The 25,987-nt window shown below is 37.7% G+C and overlaps 1 protein-coding gene across 7 annotated transcripts in view; it reads right to left on the reverse strand.

The window, feature by feature from the left end:
- The window catches only part of KCNIP4 (potassium voltage-gated channel interacting protein 4), a 628,148-nt gene that overhangs the window by 205,403 nt on the left and 396,758 nt on the right, over positions 1-25,987 (reverse strand). Inside the window, exon 1 of one of the 7 annotated variants that reach the window (XM_079921089.1) lies at positions 15,566-15,943. The exons of the other annotated variants lie outside the window; for them this stretch is intronic. The gene's annotated coding sequence lies outside the window, so the exon portion shown is untranslated. Of the gene's footprint in view, positions 1-15,565; positions 15,944-25,987 lie in introns of those variants that run through there. 7 annotated transcript variants of the gene reach the window in all.

Genomic DNA, 25,987 nt, shown 5'->3' on the forward strand with positions numbered 1-25,987 from the left:
GCCTGAGCTGGCTAATACACAATTGATCTGGGAAATTCTAAATATTTGAATCAATTGGGTAAAGTGTTAGATGAATTATTTCAAAATCCTTGCAAATGTGGTTAGAATTAATATTAAATTAACACTGAGGAGAAAACTTCTGATCCTTTGGAAATGATTAAGCATATGATCTTTTTTTTAAGCCTCAAATAACTAGCAGCTTCTGATCAAGCAGTTTCCTTCCAAACTGAAGAGTAAATACTAACCCTCTCCTCTCCCTCCCCCCACAAACACACTCATACACCTTTTTGAATAGGCATCATCTACTACTGTCTAAAGGTAATCAAGTTTCAATGTAATTGAAACCAGATTAACAGTACATTCTATTCATTTGAGTGTTGGGCCTGCATTACTGTGTTTTATTGAGTTAATGAATTTAGTTTTCTGATGGAAGAAGGAAGAAAATGGGAGGAGAAAAGTCTGGGATTATTTAAGTAGTTGAAGATAGCACAATGGATTTGGAAACTGAGCAGTCAAAAGTGTTTACTCAGAGGGACCCAGGTTTCTTTCCTTCCTTCCTTTATGAAAATACATAGTAAATTTGTTAAGAAGCAAACTCGACTCTCCTACAGCAACAATAATAAACATATACTTTGCTTATTGTTACATTCCTGTAGGTGACTGGGTGCCTGTCACAGTGTGGGCACTTTATAAATAGGTACAATTGATCGATTATTAATGAAAAGTCTGGCTGTACTACAAACACATTTCTTAATAAGAAGAAAGAAAGAAAACATAATTTACGTTTTTGTTATTTATCTATGATAAACCTAACAATAGAAGAGATTGAGATTATAAAATTAAGTATGTTTTAGCTATAATCTATTGCAAAATGTTTTTTCTCAAAATGACAGTGATTCACAAAAAAAAAAGTTAGAGATTATAGCTAACCATTTTCATGGATTCACGTATTCAAGGAGCAAAGGGCATTTAATTTTATTATTCAAATTTAGAATTACTCCTTCATTATCATCTCAAAACTCCTTTATACAGTGACAGTGATATTATTACTTAAGAATTCAATTATCACAATATAAAGTACTAAAGTTATTACTACTTTTATTCTTCCCTGGCCACGACCCTCAAAAATATAGAATTTTACCACCTAGTAATAGAAATCTTGACAAGAAGTACATTTCAGTAAATCAAAAACTCTATGTTCAAAAGCTATAAGAAATCATATAAAGTTCAGATATATTAAGAGACTATTTTCCCATTTAGAATTGATTTACAACAGAAAGCATAATTTTTGCCCTTACCTGACGTCACACCACTTTTGAATTACTAATCTGTCATAATAATTTTATATTAGATCAAAAAATTAATTATTGATTTAATACCACAGCAGTCTTAAGGGATGAGGACCCTGACCTTGTGTAACTTGCCAAGGTTACAAAGCTGTTAAATGGTGAAGGGTGGATTTGAATCTTTGTCTGTTTGACTCAACAGTCTTTCTTTCAGCCAGTGAAGCATGCGTTACCTTCCCCCTCTGTCATCCACTCCCAGGGCTTCAATGTCTCTCCACAGAGAGCCTCATAATGCCTTGTGCAGAATTTATTGCACTTCCTCCTTTTCATAGCATCTATCTGTTTGACCCCTAATGACCAGCTGCAACTTGAGACTTCCATATCACAGGGACCTAGCAAAGTGTATAATAAATAATAAGTACAGTATATGATAATTACAATGTAATTTACCAAATGAATGAATGGTGTTAATGAGATCCATCCCTGTATTCCAAAGCCATGTATGCTTACTCTAATTTTATCAATGTTCCCCCCAATTTGGTCTTCTTCATGAAGAGTTATCAAAAGAGAGTTGTTATCAATCACCAAAAATGGATCAGCCCAGATTCTTCTCCTCCTAGAAATGTGATTCAGGCTTTGCTTTTCTTAGAGTAGGTCATACAGGTTAGCACGTGGAGACACATGGAACACTTCCTGTGTTCTTCTCAAGAAACAGACAGCCCTTCTGTGCAGGATTTGAGGAAAACATTGTGCAGAAATCATAAATCAACATCCCCATTTCAAAGGTCTATGCACATCCATTCTATGTGATATATGTCTGCATACTCTGAGAGCAAAGCTGTCTTTATGAACAAATATCAGCTCAAGTGAACACAGGAGCTCACGATAAAAAGAGATATAAAGAACATAAAATTCTGAAGGGCTCCAAGTAATACACTGAGTCCACAGTCCATAAACAAGTATACCTTCTAAGTTGCTCCAAATTGACTTCTTAGGATTCTGCACATGTGGACAAAACATGCTCTTTTTCTAAAGGAGGCTTGGCAGGGGAGTGGGGAGATCCCTTAAAAACATGGGTTTCACTAAGCCTAAGACCATGACATATGATATTTTGTGCAAACTGAACACTGAATTAATGTCTTTTGATGGAATGATTGAGATTTTAAAATCAAATCAATAGATATGAATTTAATGTACATCAAGTACTGTGCAGGGTGTAGAGATGATTAAATCCTCAAATACTTTATAGCTTGCTTTTATTCAATAAAGCATGATGACCATGATAAAGCAAAGAAGTCAATCAAGATATAATTAAATAGTGGCAACAAAAACAGCAAGAGTGCCACAGGCTTTACGGAATAATCTGTAAACCAAGTTGGTCAGGCAGCAACTAATTTATCGGGTGTATGTGGCATTCAGAGAATCCTGATCACTTCACACCCATACTTTTGGCAGACATCACTAATCAGCCACCAGGCTTTATCCTGCTGGGCCAAGATGTATCCCTCAAATCTTTCTCAATTCTGTGTTCCTGGCAGCCAATTAGCTAGGGCTGGCTAGCAAGATGAAATCTATTTGTCACCCCTGTCATATTATTCCTCACATGATATGGTTTGGGTCCCCTAATCCTATAATTTATCACTCTATTGGGTTCTCAGAAGATGGTCTGGATTGTCTCATTTAACATCTACTTCAAGCTCCTTCTGGCATGTCACTCTTTGTTATAGAAACGGGAAAGTTCGCCATACCTAATTCAGACTCCCTTGCAGCTAGAGATCTATATTTTGGTTTCACTTGAATGTGGAACAAAGGGGAGAGGCTGGGGCAGAGACAGCATGGTTCTGAGACCACAGCTTCTGAATATGGGGTCCCACGTTGCAGTGGTCAGCTATGCTGACCATGGCAGACGTGGGATGAAGCTGGGAGCTGAGAGTTGTTCCTAGAAGCCCTTCCTAGAGCTTGTTCTTCAAGCCCTTCCAACTAGTTTGTAAGCCACATAATACCTGGTACTAAAATCTTTTTCTCTTAACTCTGATAAAATATTCCTTTTGTCTGTAATTGAACCCTAATCTATATAGCTTTTGTCCCTTAAAATAGCTCTTAATATGAAGTCTGCCCCCAAACTAAGCAGAATAGGTTCCTACTTCCCCCCTTATCTGGAAAATAGATTTCCGTAAACAGATGCTGATATCATGCTAAGTATTGAAAGACGTCAGCCACCAGATCTGCAGCTAAGAGATGACTTTGTAAAATTCCCTCAATTCCTCTGGGGCTCAGGTTCCTCGTCTGTAAAATGAGAGAAATTCCAGGCCACTTCCATCTCTAGCAATCTTTACACTTGGTAAAATGATTTCTATCTGTCTCTATGCAAGAAATTTAAAAAATCTACTTATCATCTACTCTGCAATTTTCTTGCATAAGGTGAAATCTTTTTTTTTTGAATAAATATAATTGATCACTTGAGAGAGAGGTGACGTGAAGCTACTTCTGAGATAAGCACCTTATAGCTTAAGGAAATTTTAGGGCTCCTAATTCCATTTTACAAATATAGAAACTTAGGACCATTAAGGAGAAATTACCTAAATTCAGACATCTATGGGATGACACTAGCTTCTTATGCTAAATACAGTAACATCCTCCTTTCATTATTCCAATTTTACCAGAGAGAAAAAGGGAAGAATATAATGCAAAATTGGGTGCTTATTCTTTGAAAGGAATGACGGGTGTAAACTAAGGGTTTACATTTTTATTTCTCAGCAAAACTCATTTAGTATACTACCAGTTTCTGTGCCATGTGTCTTTGTGTATTTCTGATGATTGTTCAACTTCAGACATCTAACACGTCATGTCTATACATGTTTATACATGTCTAAATTTGATTGCAAACTTTTTGGTAAGGATCTGCTTTTAACATTCTCAGTGAACCTTGATGTGCCTTGTGTCACATAGGAATTCAATAAACATTAGTTATCATTTACTTTAAGTTATACTTAAAAGCAAATAAACTTTTACCTCCATAAGGAGTCAAATGGATACAAATTCAGAGTACTTTCCTTTAAAAGTTTGCTCTGACTTCATCATTATTATTATGTATTTATTGTTTTGTTATGTTTTCCCACCTCATTTGAGGTGATGTTCAAAAATGTATATTCACTGTAGAAGAATAAAATAATAGATTAAAAGTGAGAGATGAATCAAAAATATAAAGAAATGAATTATAATGCTTTTAGTCAGTATGCAATTATTCAATGTGGGTTTTAAATCTGACATTGAGCTTCCTAGCAGCAAAAGCAAGAAGTAAACCATAACACCTGTAAAAAAACAGTGACCACTACATATAAGTTTATTAAGTGCTTGAGAAGACAGTTTTTCCTTGACCTGAGTAGAACGAACAATATGGTGAAAAGAGTACCTAACAGAAGTCAGAGTAACAGAAATAATTACTAACATTTGCATAGCATGTATCATATAAAAACATTTTATATACATTAAAGTTCACCCTAGCCACACAATAATTCTGGTGTATGTTTATGTTTATTAGCAGTGTCCCAATTTTTAAATGGAAGAAAGAGAAAGCAAGCAAGCAAGGAAGAAAGGGAAGAGGGAGAAAGAGAGAGAGACTGAATCAGGTTTGTCTGGATTCAAAGCTTGTGTTTTGCTGCTGGACCAGTCACCTCCTCACTAATCAGCCACATGACCTGCAGCAGGTTTACACTCTTCCCCAAGACCTTCATCGCCCATGATCTTCAGATATGGAATAACTGATCCGTGCCTTTCCTGCCATAAAGGGTCATGGAGGCAAATAATGAGGTGCATGTGGAAGCTTCTGGGGTACTATTATAGGTATTGAAAATCCACTAATTGCACTGTCTATCAATAATATTAATAACTATAATTAAATCACTAAACAGAATATAGAATTATCTAAAAGGAATGGTTTGATTTGCACATGGTATAGGAGATGTTTCTGGTTATTCTCAGATTCTCATGGTAGTCTATGATTTCTAGCCTCAGATCCTTTCAGAGGTGTAGCCTGCAGGGAAGGAAGGAAGGGAGGGAGGCAAGAGTTTGCCCAATGACTCTCTTAAAAGAATACTTGCATAGATGTGCCACATCTTCTCAGCCATAAAGAGAAACGACATTGACTTATTTGTAGTGAGGCGGATGGACCTAGAGTCTGTCGTACAGAGCGAAGTAAGTCAGAAAGAGAAAAACAAATACCGTATGCTAACACATATCTATGGAATCTACCAAAAAAAAATGCTTCTGAAGAACCTAGGGGCAAGACAGGAATAAAGACGCGGATGTAGAGAATGGACTTGAGGACATGGGGAGGGGGAAGGGTAAGCTGGGACAAAGGGAGAGAGTGGCATGGACATATATATACTACCAAATGTAAAACAGATAGCTAGTGGGAAGCAGCCGCAGAGCACAGGGAGATCAGCTGGGTGCTTTGTGACCACCTAGAGGGGTGGGATAGGGAGGGTGGGAGGGAGATGCAAGAGGGGGGAGATATGGGGATATATGTGTACGTATAGCTGATTCACTTTGTTACAAAGCAGAAACTAATACACCATTGTAAAGCAATTATACTCCAATAAAGATGTTAAAAAAATAAAAATTAAAAAAAATTTAAAAATTAAAAAATAAAAGAATACTTGCAAAATGTGGCTCAGTTTTATCTTCTGAGGAAATTAGGAGTCTAATCCTTGAGCCAGTCAAAGATTACAGTTGTACATTTCATCAGCCTGTCACAAACCGCTACTACCTGGGCCTCCGGTTGCCTTAGTAACCTTTCTCAGTATGCGTTTAAAACGTCCTAATGGAAGTGTTACAGGAAGGATCCATGTGACATTTACCAGACTGAGGAGACCCACTTTTATGGCCCAGAGGATGTGGTAGCGGGGTTCCTAATGGCCAGTGAACTTCTTCCTCAGAAGAACACAAATCAAATGTAACATCTACAAAACTTACCACCGTGCTCATTCCTGTGGAAAATAGGGTGCTGAACGGAGAAATGCATGGAAAAGAAAGATTTCTACTAAATTCAAAGGGCAAAAGAAACCCACTGTCCTTTCTAACAACATCACACGATTGAGTAAACAAGGAAAGTTACAAATTCCTCTGGAGGCAGGAATAAGTACAGACTTTTTTCGTCTTACTCTATAATAAAAACTGATAGAGGACACAGGAAGTGTAGTTTCCCTTTAAGTGGATCTCAGTGGATTTATCAACTAAATTGAGAAAGAAAGTAAGACTTTGGACCAGTCATTCCTTAAATGCCATTTATTTGCAGAAGTAAGCAGCAGTATCTTTCTTAGGTGTTTATTATAGGACCCCTTCAATAGAGCTATCTGGGAGACAGGCAAACCTCTAAGATAATCTAAGCTAAATTAGCTGGTATGTGCAGCTGACAGGAAGAATAGGCATACTCAGTCCTGCTCTGTGTCTTTGACGTCAAACAGCGCCTGGAAGAGCTGTGTTGATTTTCACCAGCATGAATATCAGCAGTTGCAGACACCTTATTAGAGGAGGTAAGTGATGGACAAGCACAGCCTATGAAAAGATTAACATTGCCGGACACAGTCCTGGCGATTAATCCTTCACAGCTGTGGGATACCAAACAAAACTGAAATCCAACCACGATGGAACATGTTGAAATCAGTAGGTCTAGAGAAATCTCTAAATGATTACTTTGACCAGAGGGGAAAGGTTCCATTTACTACCTGCTGTAGAGGGTTTAGTTGACAACACTGAAGAGGAAAGAAAGATTTAAAATAAGGTATATCTCACATGCACTAAGACCATTATTTCAAGAATAGCATAAAAGAGGACAGTCACAAGGCCAAATGGATGACATGGTCCAACTCTAGGCTTCTGACAATCGGCAGCCAAAGTAAATTTTGTACTTTTAAGTAATTATATTTAGCACTGTGTATTCACTGTCTTCTATTATTACAATGGCTATCCTATAAGGATACACTTAGCATTTAACTTGTTATGGTTTCAGACAGTGACTCTTAGGTTTATTTACAAATGAACACAAGTTAAGTTTGAGCATTGGTTCCACAATGCTCAAACTGTATCTGCAAGAAAGAGTATGGATGGGAACTGCTGAAAACCAGTATAAACTAATTCAAAAAGGAGATTGATTCTTAAAATTCCTCTTCCTTCTATCTTCAGTCTGTCTTGTTCCTTCACTTGGAAAACTTCTAGCCATCCCTCAAAGCCTATGATGCTATCTCTCTTTGAAGCTTTCCCCAGCTCCAGTAAACAGAGTTTGTTGCTTTGTCTTTTGTTTTTATCACATCCCTTTCATCACATTTTATGATGTTTCTGTTTATGTATCTCTTCCCATCTTGAACTCTTTAGGAAGGAAACCATACCATTAATGGCATCATTATATGGTTATTAAAAATGGGCTCTCCAACCAGACAGACTATGCTCAAACCCTGGTTCTACAGCTGTGCAACCATGGGTATAATCCTCAATATCATCTGTAAAATGAGGAAAATGGAATATCTGCTTTATTGTGTTATTGCAAGGATTAAATTAGATAGTAACATACAAAATGCTTTGAATAGTACCAGGCTCTGTTAAATATTTGCATTATTTCTTTTTTAATATCACCATGTCTTGCTTAATGTCAAGCATAGAGTAGATGCACTGTGATTATGTATAAAAAAGATGAAGAAATTCCATAATAAATAAGTACTTCTAAAGTGTTAACTTTTGCATGGTTCTTTATCAGTTCTTCAATACTTATGATGAAACAGGAGCACATATGATGAAAGTATGTGTTCCGGGACTGAGCTTGAAGGCCCCCTTAATCCTAAATCAGAGTTTCTTCAATAAACTTCCACATATTTTCCTAAAATATTTTATAAGGAATTAAGAGTATCTGTAAACATATTTATACCCTACAGAGTTCTAAAACAGACTTCAGGTAAGGAACAGTGGCTATGGTTGGCTAGGTTTGTATTAAATGACTATCTTCCGAAACATTTTGACATAACTAGGTACAGCCTGGGAAGCAATAAAGAATCTGCTCTTCTCATTCACTGAAAACTCCATTAGCTGGCTCTCCTGTGACCTGGTCATGGAGCCACTGGCTTCTAGTTCCTCTTTTGTCTCCTATGTGCACCTGTCTGGCAGTGAATTTTTCACTCAGAAAAAGTTTTGCCATATGCACAGGGAGTGGTACCCCAGGTATATGTGAAGGGAATGGGGGTTCATGGAAAGCAATATCTTCATCCTGAGAAGAACTCCATCTAGCAGGGGCTACAATCCACTGAAACTCTGACCAAAATGTGCTCATTCCTTCAACCAGTATTGAGCAATACAAAGTCCTGGCACTATTTTAGGGGCTAGGAATCCAGTAGTGAACTACCCAAGAGTATAAAAAACTAAATAGACCATAAACAAAATGAAGTCTATTAGAAAGTAATGATGCACTATGGGGACAAATGAAATAGAAAAGGCGATCAGATAATCTTGGAAGAAAGGGTAGGAGGCATGCAGTTTTAAATGGGAGGATCAGGAAAGGCCCCATGGAGACTTCAGAGATTTCTGATCATGCGTGCAATGGACTGAAGGTTAGTGAGTCCCCCACATTTATATGTCGAAACTGTAATCCCAATGTGATGGTATTTGGTTGTGGGCCTTTGGGAATAATTAGGTCATGAGGGTGGAACGCTCGTGAATGGGATTGGTGCACTTACAAGAAGTGGGCAGAGAGCTAGCTGGCTTTTTCCCCACCATGTGAGGAGACAGAAGTCGGCAGTCTGCAACCTGGAGGAGGGTTCTTACCAGAACCTGACCATGCTGGCACCCTAACCTCAGACTTCAGCCTCCAGAACTGTGAGAAATAAGTGCTTGTTGTTTAAGCCACCCAGTCTATGGTAATTGGTTGTAGCAGCCAAATGGACTAAGACAACATTTATGAAGCACACATATGGGAGACTTTTTATATTTTTGAAAAGAGAGTCTGCTCTTTTTTTGGTGTAATTTATTTCACGGAAAAGGAATGATTTTAAACATTTGCTTACTTAATAAATTTTGACTACTGAGGAATATTTTTTCATTGCTTTTCCACTTTATAAATAACAATGTATTTCTCAGGCAAAGAAAAGCCTCAAGAAAAAATAGAACTTTAAAAGTTCAGTAAAAATTAAGTTTATGTTTATTAGCTTTTCAATGATAATTCCCAAGGCAAATCACAAAATTCAAAATAACAAATTGGTTTTATGTTTGGTATCATTTAATAAATAAATGTTTAAAAAAATCTGTGATAGCTCAAATTAAAAAAAAAAAAACTTTGTGTACTAAAAAGGTATTCAATTCCATCAAGCCTCTGCCCCCATGTTCTACCACAGATTATGCAAAATCCTGTTTGTGCATAAAGGCACAACTTCTGAGACTTTGGAAGACACTTGTGGTTTTGAGAAATAAATAACATTTATCTCCCGTGAAAAATGAAAGAGTCCCAAAACTCATCAGAGGCAACAATTCAAACTATTACTGAAAATGAACATACACAGAGTTTTTTTTAAAAATGGAAATTGATTTTGATAACTCAGATTTACATGAGTGTTCCATAAACTTAAATTGCCTCGCAATCACTTGGGTGCTTGTTAAAATTGCAAAGTTCTAGGCCCAGTCCCAAGATGTGAATGTAAAAATAGAACCACGGAATCTGCATGAGAATTAAGTACCCTGGATATTCAGGTCCCAGGGGTCCCCAGATAGAAAACAGTGGTTCCTGAAATGCAATGAAAACAAAGAAACAAAAAATCCACTTCTATTAAGGAAATATTAACACACTGTACACTCACTCCATGAACATTTTCACGCACTTTGATTAGAAGTGGCTTTAAAATTAACAATCCATGTGTGTTTTACTTCTTAAAACTAACACTTTCTATTTGGAGATTACCAAGAGGCCAGTGTTAGGCAAAAGTCCCTCTTTCCCACCTTTTCATTTCTGTCTTCACTAAATCATCTTGGCAACACTTGACCCTCACTTCCTCCCTCCTTGGGGAGAAGTGACTTAACTGAATGGTAAATTTGGAAAGGATAACTTCCCTGCTCTGCTTAATTTCTCTCTGTTGTCATTCTGGAAGCAAACTGCCCACAGGGAGCAGGATTCTCCTGTGCTCTTCCAAGCCTAAGGCTCCCCAGGCAGCACCACCCTCCCCATGCTATGTGCTGGCGACCATCCAGGGCAGCATCACCTCTGACTGAGAGACTCCCTAATTCTGGACCAGTCGGCAGGACCATGTGGCTCTCACACTGGGCTACAGCCTCTGACCTGGTTTCTATCATTAACAGACCACGTTAACACACCACATCCTCCATCTCCCACTCCTTTATCTTAGTTCTTACTCCTTCAGAATAAGGTGGGAGCAAAAGGGGGTGCTGTTTATCTGGCTCTTTTCAAAATCCTCAGAGTCAGAATAAGGGCTATTGCCAGATATACATGTAAACACTGGAGTAGCAGTATTGGTCATTGACCCAAACACTGAAACCAACAAGCCATGTTTGTACCATTTTATCTAAAACAAGTCTAAAAAGTTGTATTTCTTTTATCATTTTATTCATTCAGTAGTAAACAAAAAGAAACTAAAAGTAAAAATTCATACCATCCAAATCACATGTTGAAATGTTGAAAAATACTTAAAAATTTATAGGTAGCAATAACATGATTTATGACTAAGTCTCAATCTAAGCTAGGGTGTTTACTCCAATCTCTCAAGTGTCATTCAACTCATCTATTATCCATCTGATTTGGATTTAAAATAAAGCCTAAACATTTAGTTAGAATATGCTGACAGAACAATATTGGGAAGTCATTTAATTTCTCTAACCTTCAGTTTCTTCATCTGTAAATGAAAGTTATAAACATTTTTCTCTTCATATATTTGTGGCAAAAATAAAATGGGAGTACCTATCATAGTGATTTATAAGTAATAAAATATCATTACGAATTATTATTTTTTTATAAATTAGTATTCCTATTACTCAGTTATTTGATTTTTCTCAGGGAATCATGTAACTCTGCTATATGTATTTCTTCATATTAAACAACGATCTACTGAGGAAATCCTACATTCAGTGGGACAGGCGCTATATATGCTATGGATAATACATATTAGTGCATGCTTCCTGTGCTCAAGAAGCTTTTACTTAAAAGAAGAGATGCAAGAAGTACAGTGGAAGCAAAAAATAGAATAGCAGAGCAGATTTTGTGCAGTAACAATCATAAGGAAAGCAGAGATTAAAGAAATGAAAGGAGAATGGGCCCGATCTTAAAGATATCCTCGACTCACCTGGATGAAAGGGAGCAGGTAGGTAATTTCAGGGAAGACAGACACGTGGGCAGAATGAGACAGGAGCAAACATACCGTGAATGCTGGAGTAGTCGGGCAAGATGATTTCCTGCCCTTTGGTAAGCAGCTCACTAAGCATTGTCCTGTTTCTTCAAGGTGAACAAGGATGCGTGTCAACTACTCAGTTATGGTTTTTGGTAAGAATATGGCAAAAATATGGCTTTTAAAGGTCTCTGTAAAAAAGTGTCTTTGGACTGTCTTTAACCAAATTTTCTAGCATGTGAAGGAAAAAACGGAGCTAACATGGAGCAATCGGTGATAAGTGATAAGCAATCGGTGATAAGACAGGGTAAAGCTCAATTACGAGACTCCTAATTCTCATCTACAGAGTAAGACATGTATCATTATGTTAGAAAGTGTTTGGGGAAGATTATTTTAATTAGGTGGCACTTTACATAAATATTCTCTAGCAGCGTATGGATTCCAGGGGAGAGAGAAATCTCTCATTTGTTTACTTTGTTTCAACTTTAAGTAATCCTATATAATCAAAGAGGAGAAAATAAGAATGTCATTAAGTAAGTTTTACCTCTCTACTGGGGATCTGCCTCTACTCTTTCCCAGCATAGTTATGAATGTAGTCGGCACTCATCCATATTTAGGAGAAGGTACACAAAGAAGCAAAGCAAGGAAAGAATGGCCAGTTAGTCAATTCCTATCCTATATCCCTGCCTATATCTGGGATTGGCCTCAGACCAATAACCTTGGTACCTCAGAATCCATAATGTACTAAAGCAGACTTCCTGTGTGTTTACTGTGTAAAACATAAGCCACATCCCAGAGTGAAGAACACAGCACTGCAAGGAAACACCACGAATGACACCATATATAATGAAATGATTGGAGGTTCTCTAAGAGGAGGTGACATGGTGTAGACGTCACGGCATAAGATCTCAAGCAATCCTTGTCCGCTTGAAAAATTTCCCTCCCTTCCCAGCCTGAGAAAATGTATTTAAAGGAATTGACAGACTTTCCTTAAATAATTGTTCTAGGATTTAAATTGTTCCCTAAAGAACAGACATTTCAGGTCCTTCTGGACTGTGGTAGGGTGAGGAGATGTGCTTCATGGAAATATTTCTAGACTCACCTTAGATAGCCATTGGCAAGAATAGTTCTTACTGTTGTAAAATGTGTGTATTTGAAATATATTAGCAAGGCAGGTCAACTCTGAAGTTTACAAAGATTTTGCAACTACACGGTTTCTTTGCTGATTTTGCATTTCCCTTGAAAACACCTACAAAATGCTAAGCTATATGTTAGTTTTATTGTTGTTGTATTCTAGAAGAGATATATAAGAATACTGAAGCCAGCTTACTATCTTGAGCATTATATTTTTAGTCTAAAATCTTGTTAGGGACCTACAGCTTATGTGCAAATTTGTAACAGAGGTATATTTTCTAAAAAGAATTTTAGCTATGTAACCTCTATTGTCATGAAAGAAGGCATTTGGCTAAGTCCCTCTGTGTCTCCTTGAACATTTGCAATAACAGGAAGGAGTTAATTCTGCTTTTCACTCAGGTGATGTTTAAAAGCTTCTGCTAATTTCTTCTTAAAGGCACCAGTGATATTTAGGAATTGCTGAATATAGGGAAGACAGACGTAGGAGTTGGGTGTTTGTTCAGGTGCTTCTGGCTTCTAATTATTTTATCATTATCCATTTTTCCCTGTAATTTGTTTAAATTTGGAATCACATCATCAATATATCTCATTGCTGCTGGGTCTTCAGTATTCTCCTGTTTATTCATGAGAGAGTTTCTGTGACCAAGTCATTAATAACCATGAGTTTACTGAGATATAGAGTCACTCATGTACTTAACTCTATTCAAATGGATGTCTGGGAAAGCACTTGCCCCCAGTATACTACCTTGATCTTACTAATCTAGGATCCTTAGAGTATTTCTTTACTTGTAGAGATTTAGAAACAAACAAACAAGCAAACAAACAAAACAAAAAAGTTAGCACTTACGAAGAAGGTTAGAGTGGAAAAAACATGAGTTCTAGCTTCTGAAATCTGTGGTTGATTCCAACTCTGCTGTTTGGTTTCTCAGAAATGAGACAAGTTTCTTAGCTCCTTTGAACAAATTTCCTCACCTATAAAAGTGGTTATTGAAAATACCTGTGAACTATCTGATACGTGGCAGAACCCAGCATAGTATAAGTTGCAACACAAAGTACTCAGAATCAGCATAAAGAAAATTACGTTTTTGACAGCTCTGTTCACAATGTTTAGGAGCCTTTCTACCTAAACTAGTTTTGTAAGAAGAGGGGAGACTGAAGCAATAATTAGAAAATTTGAGTTACAATAGGGTGTGTGCCTTGTCTCAAAATTATTCTATGATTCAAAATCACTCTATGGTTTTGAAGATCTATGAAGCTGACATTTTGATGACCTCTATTTTATGGATGAGGAAACTGAAGTTCAAGGAGTTTGGTGATTTACATAGGACCAACAGCCAGCATGTTTCAGGGGTGGGATCTGACCAGTGTCTGTCTTTTTTCAAGGCTCAGTGTCTCCTAACGTGAATGCTGCCCTGCCTCTACAGCCAAGTTCTACCATTAATTCACAAAGGAACTCTGTGTAGCTCATTACATGTAATAGGAGGGAGTCTGACTGCATGGGCTTTCATATCTTCCTACTCAAAAGATCTATGATTCTTAGTTCCAGACTTTGTCACATAAACAAGATATCACACATTCTTACTTGAGATGAACACAAGCATACCTCTAAAAAGAGACATTACTCTCCCTCCCTGCTATTTAAATGTATCTCAGTAAAATGCATGTATTAGTAAGGCTCAGGAAACATTTATTAATAATAGCAATAATTTTATGTATTCCAATTTTCCTCCTAAATCCATACAGGCCCAGGTATTACTTCATCTAGAAAAATAAAAGCCATTTTTTTTTCAATAAATAATCTGATGCCTACTAAATGCCACTCTTGATGGTTGTGATGGGCATGATCATTGTTAAGAAGTGGAGATCATTTCATTAAGGAAGTGCATCCTGACTGACAAGAAAGCAGAACAAGAAGAGCATCTTCAAGCTACAACGTGAAGTTCATATCTGCACATAATTATGATTCTTAATGTTAGATTAAAAAGCATTAGCAATTCAGCCCTAAGACACAGTTTCTTAACATTGAGTTTGCCAACATGGTCCTCAGTGCCCACCTTCAGAATGTCCCCTGATCAACAGCAGATGGTGACAGTGCAGTGAGCACAAAAGCCTGGGCACTCCTACATTACAGACGGGCAAGTAAATTTGTGCCACCACTTTGAAAAGCAATTTGATCTTAAATATATGCTAGGATACATGAAACAGCCCGTTCTCTTGTTCCATTAATTTTTCTTCTAAGACTCTATCCTAAGAACATAATTCTAAATATGTAAGCAACTTCACACACAAAGATTCTGTTAAAGAATTTTTCAAATACTGGACAAAATGCAAATAACTTACATGTCCTAAAATCAGGGTAAGTGAATTATATTGTACACATTTATAGAATATAATGTAGGCATTAAAATATTTATGAAGGACCTATAATCTAATATAAAAAGATTTCTGCTCCACTGTTGAATTTAAACTACATAAACTTTTTTACATACAGTATTATTAAGTTTAAAGGAACAAAATATTACCAATGGTTATTCTTTGAATGGTGGGATTATGGGCATTTTATTCATATTTCTTTCTTTCTGTATATTTATAAACTTCTTACAATGATTGTTTATTACTTTTGTAATGGAAAATCATTCCCTTTCTCACCATTCAGGTTTGACTTCCAATGCTATAATCTTTTCACACTTAAATGCAGTTTAGTGACTTAAAAATATATGTATATAAAAAGACTTTATATGTGTATATAAAAACACAAATTATGTCTGATCATACCTCAACCCAGTGGTTCTCAACCCGGTGAGAGGTACTTTTGCCTGCCCTTCTTCCCCTCGCGGGATTCAGCAGTGCCTGGAGACACTTTTGGTCGTCAAAGTCTGCGGAAAGGTGCTGCTGGCATTTTGTAGGTAGAGGCCAGGGATGCTGCCGATAGCCCTAGCATGCAGAGGACAGCACGCTCAACAAAAAATCACCCAGTCAAAAATGTCGAGAGTGCTGAAGTTGAGAAAGCCTGCCTTAAACAAAATGTTTAAAAATGATATTCATTCAAGACTGTAATGGGAACTCTGGGTTTATTACCAGAACCTCTGAATAAACTTGCCTATCTATCATCACTCCATCCATCTACTCAATCCCATAGACATTGAGGGTACAGAGACAAGTGCTCTGCCTATGTGGTGCTTGAAGTTTAGTGGAAGAGAAAGGCATAGAAATCAAGTTTAATGTAATTTGAAGCGCTAAGGCAGAGTGCTTTGGGATAACAGATATGGGTACTTCATCCAGTTAGGTGGTTCAAGGGAGGCTTTCTGGAACAGATGGTGCCCGAGCTGAGCTTAAAGGATAAGGAGGAGTTAATCAGGTGAGGGGCAATGAGAATTTTCTTCTAGAAGGAGGGACAGTCATAATACAGGGAAAGGCATGACACATGAAATAGCATGGGGTGCTTGGGAAATAATGAGTTTGATAGCCTTGGAACATAAAATGGGCCCAGGGGAGGGTGGGGAAGGGGCACAGAGGCCTTAGGGCCAGAGTATCGTTTTCTGCTTCAGGAAGTCAAGAAATGCCTCCCAGAGAAGGAAGAATATGAACTATGATTTGAAGGTTGAAAAGATGTCTCCAGGAATATGAGGAGGGAAGGGCATTCTGGGAGAGAGAACAGTATAGGCAGAAGTATGGTAGCTGGAGACCACACAAAATGCTCAGGGAACTTAAGTTTAATGTGCTGAAACATAAAGTTGGGAAGCAAGAGGGGAAAAAAAAAGGAGAAATGACTAGAGATGAGATCAGTCAGATAGGCACTGGTCTGATAGTGACCTTTGTATTATATGCAAAGACATGGAGATTTTATTTTATAAGTGAAACAGAAGAATCTTGAGTATCAGCTCAGTCGCATGTCCGGAAAGATTTCCCTTTTGAGAATATGAAGTCAGGTTGGAAGAAAGTGGGATGGGGATGGTGTTAAGATGAGACACGTGTATTGATTTAAAGGGACAAGCTATCAAAGATGCAGTGAGAAACCCACTGATACATATTTGTTGTGCTTCCATGATATACTTTGTACTGCTCTGGACCCTATGGAAATACTGGGAAAATTCACTCTGTGCTGAGGTAGAGTGTTCTCTTCTCTGGCTGAGGAGAACATAAATGAACACAAAGTAAATGACTTGGGGAACAGTGCATGAAGGTTTGTTATTATCAAGTATACCTTGTATGACATACATCAGGACTGACTGAATTCAGATTAAGGAGGAACTGTGGTATTAGAGAGAGGGTAGGTTTTGATCTGGGCTGAAATGGGGAAATATGGGTGGCATTTGGGTAAGAGAAGGCATTGTGGGAGAAAAGGGAAGAATGGGAGGGAAGACTTAGAAACTGGGATCAGTACAAAGTGTCCTTGAAAATGTGAAACTAGGTTATATCAACTGTCTGTAGTTCCCAAGGATGTGTGATGCTGTCACTCAGATTCAGCTCAAAGGTCACCTCTATGAGTCCTTTCTGATGTTCCCCACCTTCTAAATAGTACTGGTCAGTCTCTTCTTATGTCCTTCTACGTCTTGCAAAGATGTGAGACCAGGAAAATTTACTAAACCAATTTGTCTGTGTGTAAACCCCTCTTAGCTAAAACTATGCCTTTAAGTTCCCAATTACTAGCACCGTTAAGTTCCCAGTACAGTGCCTGGTACACAGATCACTTTTAAAAACCTTCATTTCATGGATGGTTGAATGAACGATCATGTTTAGTAATAGGTATGATGGAAGTTAAGAACAAAGACAGCAATGATACTAACTCTGTAAGTAATACAAAGTATTTGGTGAGCTCTGTGTTCCAGTCACTGTGCTAAACATAATTTTAAGAAATATCATTTAATTTACTTCTCACAATAATCCTATGAGGTAGCTACTATTATTCTCCCCATTTTTGAGAGAACCGACGTTCAGGGTGGTTATAAACTTTGTCCAAGACCATGTGGACAGTCAAAAGCAGAGCTGTGAACTGACTTCAAGTCAGTCTCACTTCAAAAAACATGAAATTAACCACTATTTATAGATTTTTCGTTTTCAAGAGAATTCAGACTTAAGGTGATTTTACTTTTTAAAACCTTGGTTGATTCAATGTATTTGTCCTTGACGCATAAGACTCAATGTAATACAATAGGCGGACGACCAGTTTACTTTGAAGAGTTGAAATGTGTCTTTAACAAACCCACAAGATAAGGGTTTAAAAACTCAATGAAAAAAGCATAATGTCTTCCTTGTCCAAGAGGCAACGAAACCTAAACAAAAATCAGTAAGAAGGGGGGACCCTAATTGCCTAGCCCCAGCATTGACTCATTGTGTAACACAATCATGTTGATGGCTTAATTTACATAACAACCCTCTAAATTGGCCTAGAAATTGTGAAATTAGGGGAAGGGAAAACACTGCACACATACATCCTAATTCAAAACACTTGCTAATTTGGCAGATAATTCCATCAACCCAAAAAGAAGGACTAGACCCCCATCCACTCAATGAGACTCAGGACTCAAAAAAACCTAGATAAGTTTCCAAAAGGCGACATCTTACCAACCTGAGACCCCTTCTCAACGGGTTCCTTTATTGCCAACTCTAGTGTAGGGGTTGGCAAATTACAGTGAAAGGTCAAGTCCAGCCTGCTACCTGTTTTTGATCTTTCAGCGGTACTGTTTTACATTTACAATGGTTAAAAAATAAAATTCTGTGACATGTGAACATTGTATGAAATTCAGATTTGAGTGCTATTGGAAGACAGGCACACACATTCAGTTTTATACCTTTCGTGCTACAACAACAAAGTTCAGCAGTTATAACAGACTTCATGACCCACAAAGTTTAAAATACTTAACATATAACAAGATGACTGACAACTGTTCTAGAATAAAGCTCAGCAGGGGCCCAAGAACTCAGTGAAGAAATCACTGCAAACATCATGGGTTTGGCCTTTCAGATTTTTTGCCTAACTCAGTGGTTCTCAAAGTGTGTGCCCTGGAACAGCAGCAGCCTAAAGTGAGAAATCATTAGAAATGCAACTTCTCAGACGCTAACCTAGATCTACTGAATCTGAAACTCTTAGGGTGAGGAATAGCAATCTGTATTCCAACACACCATCTAGGTGATTTTGATAACACGTAAAGTTTGAGAACTGCTGGTATAACTCAAGGAACGTGGTATCTTTTCATAATTACCAGAAAGGCATTTATTGGCTTCTATTTGTATCCCAAGCACTGAGCTAGATATTTCACTTATATGTTTGTATGCCCTACAACAATCCTGAAAGGTTGGGCTTATTAGCCTCATTTTACAGAAGGAACTCGAACTCAGGAAGGTTAAGTAATTGGTTGAGAGTTACTGAATTAGGATTTAAACTCAGAGTTTCACTTGCCCTCACTTTACTCTGCCCTCTCCCTTATCATGTATGAGAGAAAGCAGCTCCTTAGACCGTGAGAGAGCTGCCCGGGTTTATCAGGTCGGCTTTGGCATTCTCTTGTTGAATATAAACAATTTCACAGACTACTAACACCAGACAAGACCACTCTGTACCTACGGATCAAGAAAAAAACAAGACCACTCTGTAATCAAGGCTGAGAAGAGGACAAACATGAACTTCGTCTAAACCACAAAAATAACCAAGTATCCACCATTCTAGCTAATGTAGCTTGCTTTTTGCCAATTACAGCTTGTACATAAGATTTATTAAGCCAATTACCCTGGATTACTGACTTCACTGAACAAAGCCCTGCTTCCTAAATCATAATCCTCTAACACAAGCTCAAATCCAGAAGTCCTTTCTAACACTCTGTTACCGAGATGCCCCACAGTTCTCCATGGTGTGTTCTCCTTTTCCGCGAAAAGTAAGGAAGCGAAATTGTTTGGCCACAGGTGTGTTCCTGGTGCTTTTTGGCTGGAAGTCATTGAAATGTACAACTCCTCCACCCTCATCCCTCCTCACTAAGATTCCACCTCTCTGTTCCAGGCTGGGGTGGGAAATGAGTTCCCAAAGTAAGCAAAACTAAAACAATAAGAGTCCCCAAACCAATCAGTACCAAGCACATTGCCAGGTTCAGAGCAGACATTTACATGGATTAATTATATCTCAAGTGGATTAATGGGCTTTTTAGAACCAACCTGATTACAATAATGACTTCAGGAAGCTGCCTTTTTTTCCTTTAAATTACAGTTTAAATTCCTATTTTTAGCTTCCAGTCTTTACTTATCAAAGTCTTTTGATCCCTCAACTGATCAGATTTCAAATACCACCATCTTTGTGTAGCCTTCCCTGAAATTTTCCAACTGGATGAGATGCTCTTCTCTTTGTGTTTTCTAAAGGCCTTGCTCCCCCGCACCAGACACTTTTTCATCTTGGATTAGTTATTCATGAGCTGTTTGGTCTTTAATTTGAAAACTTCCTAAGAACAGTAAAATGCCCCATGTCCTTTATTCCCCTTCACACAGTAGGTGCTTAGTAGATATTTGTTCAATTTCACTTAGAAATCCAAGTTGTTGTTGTTTTTTCCCAGTTATGGAATTGAAAGGGCTACTTTCCCAGCCAAATCAAAGTCCATCTAAGCTGGGCTTTTTCAGCTCTCTGCTGGACGTCTGATTTGAAATTATTTCCCAGGGCCATAAGGTTCTAACGGACAGCTACCTCAGATGCTTTTGGTGTGTGGTTTATCTCTGCTTTGCAGGGTAATATTGATGTTAAATCTTTCTAGCAGAGAAGAAAAGAAAGTAAAAAAATCGTAATCAACTAATCAACAGTTTCCAAGTTACTTTGGAAACTTGAAGGAGGCACTAGAGGCTCTCAAGTATGTAGCACAAGTAGGAGTGCACTGGCACTATTACTGTATGGGAGTAAATTACACTCAGGCCATGATTTTTTTAGTATGTTCTACATATCAAGCATTGTGCTGGACAGCAAGGTTAATTATATAATCAAGGGGAGGGGCTAAAACTATGTTTATTTCCCTTTACATTTTTTTCTGGTTTTGTTCCAGGAATTCCACATTTTATACCATGTTCCTATGTTGGTATTACCTCACCCAGTACCCTGCATGCAGAACTTGTGCAAGCAACTTTCTGGCATATGAATTTGATAAACTTCTCTTTATCCATTAAAAACCCAGTTTAGAAATCATGTCCTCTGGGGAGTCATCTCTGATCACTTCTATCTCTTCCACTTGGGCTTAATTACTTTCCATTCTTTGTATCTCGGACTCGTACTGATTTAGCTACCATAATGTATTGCATTTTCTTTGTTTATACTCTACATACCCTTATACAACTGAGAGTTCCTTGAGGGTAGCAACTATTTTTAATTCATCTTTGTATACTGGACCTAGCAGAGTGCCTGGCATATTGTAGACAAATGAGAAACAATAAATGTAAGCCACTGCGGAAACACAAATAACAAAATATTGGTAATTATTGAAGTTGTATGATGGGTACATCAAAGTTCATTATACTATTCTCTATACGTTTTGTGTGTAAAATTTTCCAAAATAAATGTTCAAAGTAAGTGAAGACCTTGCAAGATGTCAGATGTATCTTTCAAAATTTTTAAATTCCCACCGTAAATGAAGCTACTATATTGGTAACTACAACCTCTGTGTGCCCCAGATTTCTTTTTTTTTTTCTCATAAGAAATACATTTGAGGCCAAACAACACTGCCCTGAAATAAAAAACAATCATGCCATTTCAGAACAGGTGCAGGTCAAGAGTATTATACTAAACATGAGTTTCTGGAAAAACTGGAAATTGACCTTTCACATTAAATATCTTATTGAGGAAGGCAATCTGTGGAATTTTGCCCATGTTGTCTCCCACCTAAATTGTTCCAGAAGCATAACTGGTACCTCTGCTTCCACTCTCTTACCTCTGAACTCACCTTCACCTACTCCCAGGCTGACGCACCTGAAACACTGGTCTGCCATATCGCTCATTATTTCCCCAAAGCTGAAGACTTTGACCAAATGGCTCTTCACCAGTGAGAGAATGTGTGCTCTCAGCATTCACCCCAATGGACCCCTTCAGACACATCTCATTTCAACATTCTGATGCCCGCGTGCTACAAGCTGCTGCTCTTCTCCATGAAAGCTACCCTCGGTCAGTGCTCAGGGTCACAATTCAAGCTCTTTGCTCAGCCTGGAATGTTATTTCCCCATTCTCCCATCTGGGAACTCCTTCTCACACTCTAAGTCCTATACAACTGTTTTTCTCCTCCACGAAACCTTCCCTTGAGCCCTTTCCAGAATGTTCCACTCCATTTGTGCCTCTACAGGCCATTTCTTGGGTTTGTGCCCAGAGCTTATTTCTCCTGTCTTGTTAGGTAATTAGTTTCCCTTTCTAGAAATGTAAGGTTACTGAGAGTTCATTCCTTCAGTGTTCATCTTGTCCCTTCCCACCAACTCAGTCAATGCCTAAGAGAGGCCCTGCCCACATTTAGAATCCAATAAGCTATATATTACATGCAACGCTGTGAAATGATGAGATTAATCTTGTGAGTGTTCCTCCTCCTTCCCTTTATTAATGAGTGGATATATGTAAAACCTCAACTCATTATATTAAAATCCCATTAGTCATTTTAATCCTCTTTACAAATTGCTTTTGCTCCCTAAACCTTGAATTTTAACTGAAAGAGAATTATTTTTTAAAGTAGGGCTTTATTGAAATCAGAATCTAATTTAGGTGGGAGCAGAAATGTTTCTCTTTACCTTTTCCTATTCATGGCTAATTCTCACTAGCCATTGTAGATAATAATAAAGTAACACTGCTTTATCCTGACACTAATACAGAAGCTCTCATTCATATAGGCTCAGAACTACTTTCTAAGTTAATCAATCCACGGAGTCACACTAGAGAAAATACTCCACAATGGTACCAGTGAAGAATCACTGCCCCCTGAGGACAGTTTAAAGTTTGATGTTTCCTAAAAGAAGCTCATAGTTCTGCTCTGGGCCTCATCTTTACTTCTCCACCAAAAAGAGTGGCTAATTCTCTGGCCATTTTCTGCGCTATTTTTTCTAAGTGGTACAATCGCAGTTAAATGTTTGGCAATCTACATTGGGAAAGCCCTTTTTGGCCTTTTTATCATTTGCAGGTAGAAAGGATGAAGGACTTGATAATCTAATATTTTGTGGCTTGCTCTGTAAAGGCTTTTTTTCTTCTATCTCCACTTGACTGATGATCAAAAAGTTCTGTTTCTGCTTGGAGAGTGCCCCAATCTGAGAAGACAGAGACAGGAGGCCTAGGCTAGAATTCTTACGATTTCATTGGGTCTCATTGTTGGATTCTACTTGGGCTAGCCATTCATGGACATTGAATATGTCACAGATGGTCAGAATTCAGGGCAGGTCTTCGAGGGAAAGGGGCTCAGGAAACCATTTGGCTTGCTTCTGTTCTAATCCTGCCTCTAAAGTCAGTAGTCTGGTTTAGCTCACTTCCATGCCATGCTTGGGTCCTATACTTGGGTTGGGAAATTGTGTAGCCATTGTGTAATCTTATTTCCTATGAATGCATTTCCCTCAGATATCTCATAGGGTGTTAGTGGACAGTTCAGTACAAGATTCAGGAATTCAGGAAATTTCCCACCAATGTTTTCGTTAATTCTCTTTCCCAATATTAGGAAAGAGAAATAAGTGAAAAGTGTGTTGTAGTAGGAAAAGCACTGTATAGGGTTCAGCAGTCCTTGGATTCGGTTCTGTCTCTGCTCCCAGTTAGTGTTGCCTTCTGATAAATCAGTCAACATCTCTGGGTTGCAGTGGTCTTCTATGTAAACTGAGACAGTTGGACTAGACCAGTACTTTCTAACATATACTTCAGAACAAAAAAGGTTTTTTTCCCATTTTTTTTCTACTTGTCAAGGAAATATACCTCATGTATGGTGATAACCTGCATCTTTGTTATTTTAGCACAACCAAGCCTTGCATATTGAATCCAAAGTTTGCCCAGCTTATTGGACATTTTACACAATATCTTAAATGTGTAGGTACATCATCTCTATATATGTGTGTGTTTAGAAATAAAGATTCATATATGGACATGGATATTATTATTTGGGTATGAATACGGATACCTATCCCAAGAAAGATGTTTCAGACTAGCTCAAAATTCTGTGATTCTATTTGCAGGAGTCAGGTTTACAATTCTACTTTTTGTATTGTTGGAACTCAAATTTGAAGGTTCTGTCAGAAAATCTTTAAGTGACATAAAACAGCACTTAAAGAATAAAAGCTGAGTTATTTGCAGGGGGCTTTTGCAAACTTGGGACTTTTGACTTTAAATGTCTACATTACCAACACTGGCAATAAAAAGAACTGTGCGCTATCTTATAGGGCTGTGAAAGTTGACTTCCTCGAATCCCTCCATGATGGTTTTCCTTAGAGCCTGCTTCATCTAGTTCTGAAACCAAGCCATTTTGAGTATAGTGCACTAAAATTGTGGGCTATGGCTCAACTGAATCCAGAGAACAAAAACTAATATGGAGAAGGAATGAAACAGAAGCAAATTTTTCCAATCATAGAAACTGAAATGATCTTATCTGTATTTTGTTAAGTCACCACTAGTGAGTGCACTGAGGCAGAAATCTCAAAATAATGCAAGATTGTTTTGTACCACTTGGAAAAGTTTGTTTCTGTATTGTTTTCCTTCCAGTAAAAAATGTAAGGTTAAATAAAATTACTCCCACGGTTAAATAAAATTACTGTGTAATATGAGAAAAAGCAGAAATTATTTTCTGAGGTTTTATTTAATCCCATTACAATATTATTCTTATGTGTGCCTGAGCAGAATTTGTCACAGATTGAGAATACTTAAAAGAAGATACGAAAATTGCATGGAACTTTTTCTGTTCTTATAAGGTCTAAATAGTAGAATCTAATGAACCCACTTGTAGAAAACAGGACTTTCTGAAGATAACATACATTGACCATTATTAACGTATTAACAGAAACAACCTGTGTACCGGATGGATATAGTTTGGGATGATGTCATCTTAGCTCTCAGGTCTTAGCTCCTTAACTTGGTCAGAAAGATTAGAAGCATGGGCAGGCTTAAATATGTTCCTCATCTTCCCCCATTGCACACAACGTGAGAAGTGAATATTCATAAATAACTCGGCAGTAAAAGATCATATCCTTAGGAACTCCATTCTTTCACTTGAGAAGAAAGAAGAGCTTGGATGTAGAATTGACATCAAATAATTAGGGTTTAAATAATTCAAAGCATGTTATTTCAGTAGAAAGATTGTATATGTATATATAAAACTATATATATAACTATATATATATAAAACTATTAAATGGAAGTTAATCAACTTTTTTTACTCCCCAATCGTTGTATAGTAGAATTGATTTGGGTAGTAAAACTTATATTAGATGGATAAAATATTTATTGGTAGCACCAATGCTGTCCTTTGCTTATATGGGTTCCCACTCAAGAGACAAATGAGCAAAGTGGCTTCACTGGAAAATGCAAATGGAACACTTTTGCAAATTAAGAGTTCACAGCACATTTTTGCTAAGCATTCATTAACTCAATTTTAAAGCAAAAGCTTACCCAGAAAAAAAAAAGCTTACCCATTTTATATCATAATCAATAACCCAGCTCCACCCCCATACCTCCTAACTAATGAGGCAGCCACATATTTCCCTCACAAATCTGGATACTCTTCCAGAGGATGGAATTACTAATGACATTACGGCGTGGTAGCCAACACGAAACTTGACAACCAAAACAGCAACCTGTATTATCACCCCATAATAGAGAGTCCTAACTTCCCACCTTGGAACTATATTTAACCCAAAATATCACCCTAAACTCAAATAGGTTTCAAATAGAAAGATAATGGCACAATACCCCTTCCTTTCCAATGTCAAATATCTGGGTAAACAGAAATGAACTGCCCAGTGCTAGGCGGCTCCATGTCAAGCATGCATATTTTAAAACTTTTACTTTGCGTATTAAGCCTGCTCAACTTCTGCAGCGTCTGTATCCACTTCTGAACCAGACCTGACCAACGGCACAGATGGGAGCGACCACTTTACCTTCCGAAAAATCAATCAGTCCCAGCAAATGAAGCAGCTTCAGAGATGCACATATAATCACAACAATACCCACTGTTTGCAGTCCTTCCGACTCCCACTCGAGAGTCAACATCCTTCAAGCTGGTAGAGCATCCCAGC

This window comes from Stenella coeruleoalba (assembly GCF_951394435.1).
Source record: "Stenella coeruleoalba genome assembly, chromosome: 4".
Taxonomy (NCBI): Eukaryota; Metazoa; Chordata; class Mammalia; order Artiodactyla; family Delphinidae; genus Stenella; species Stenella coeruleoalba.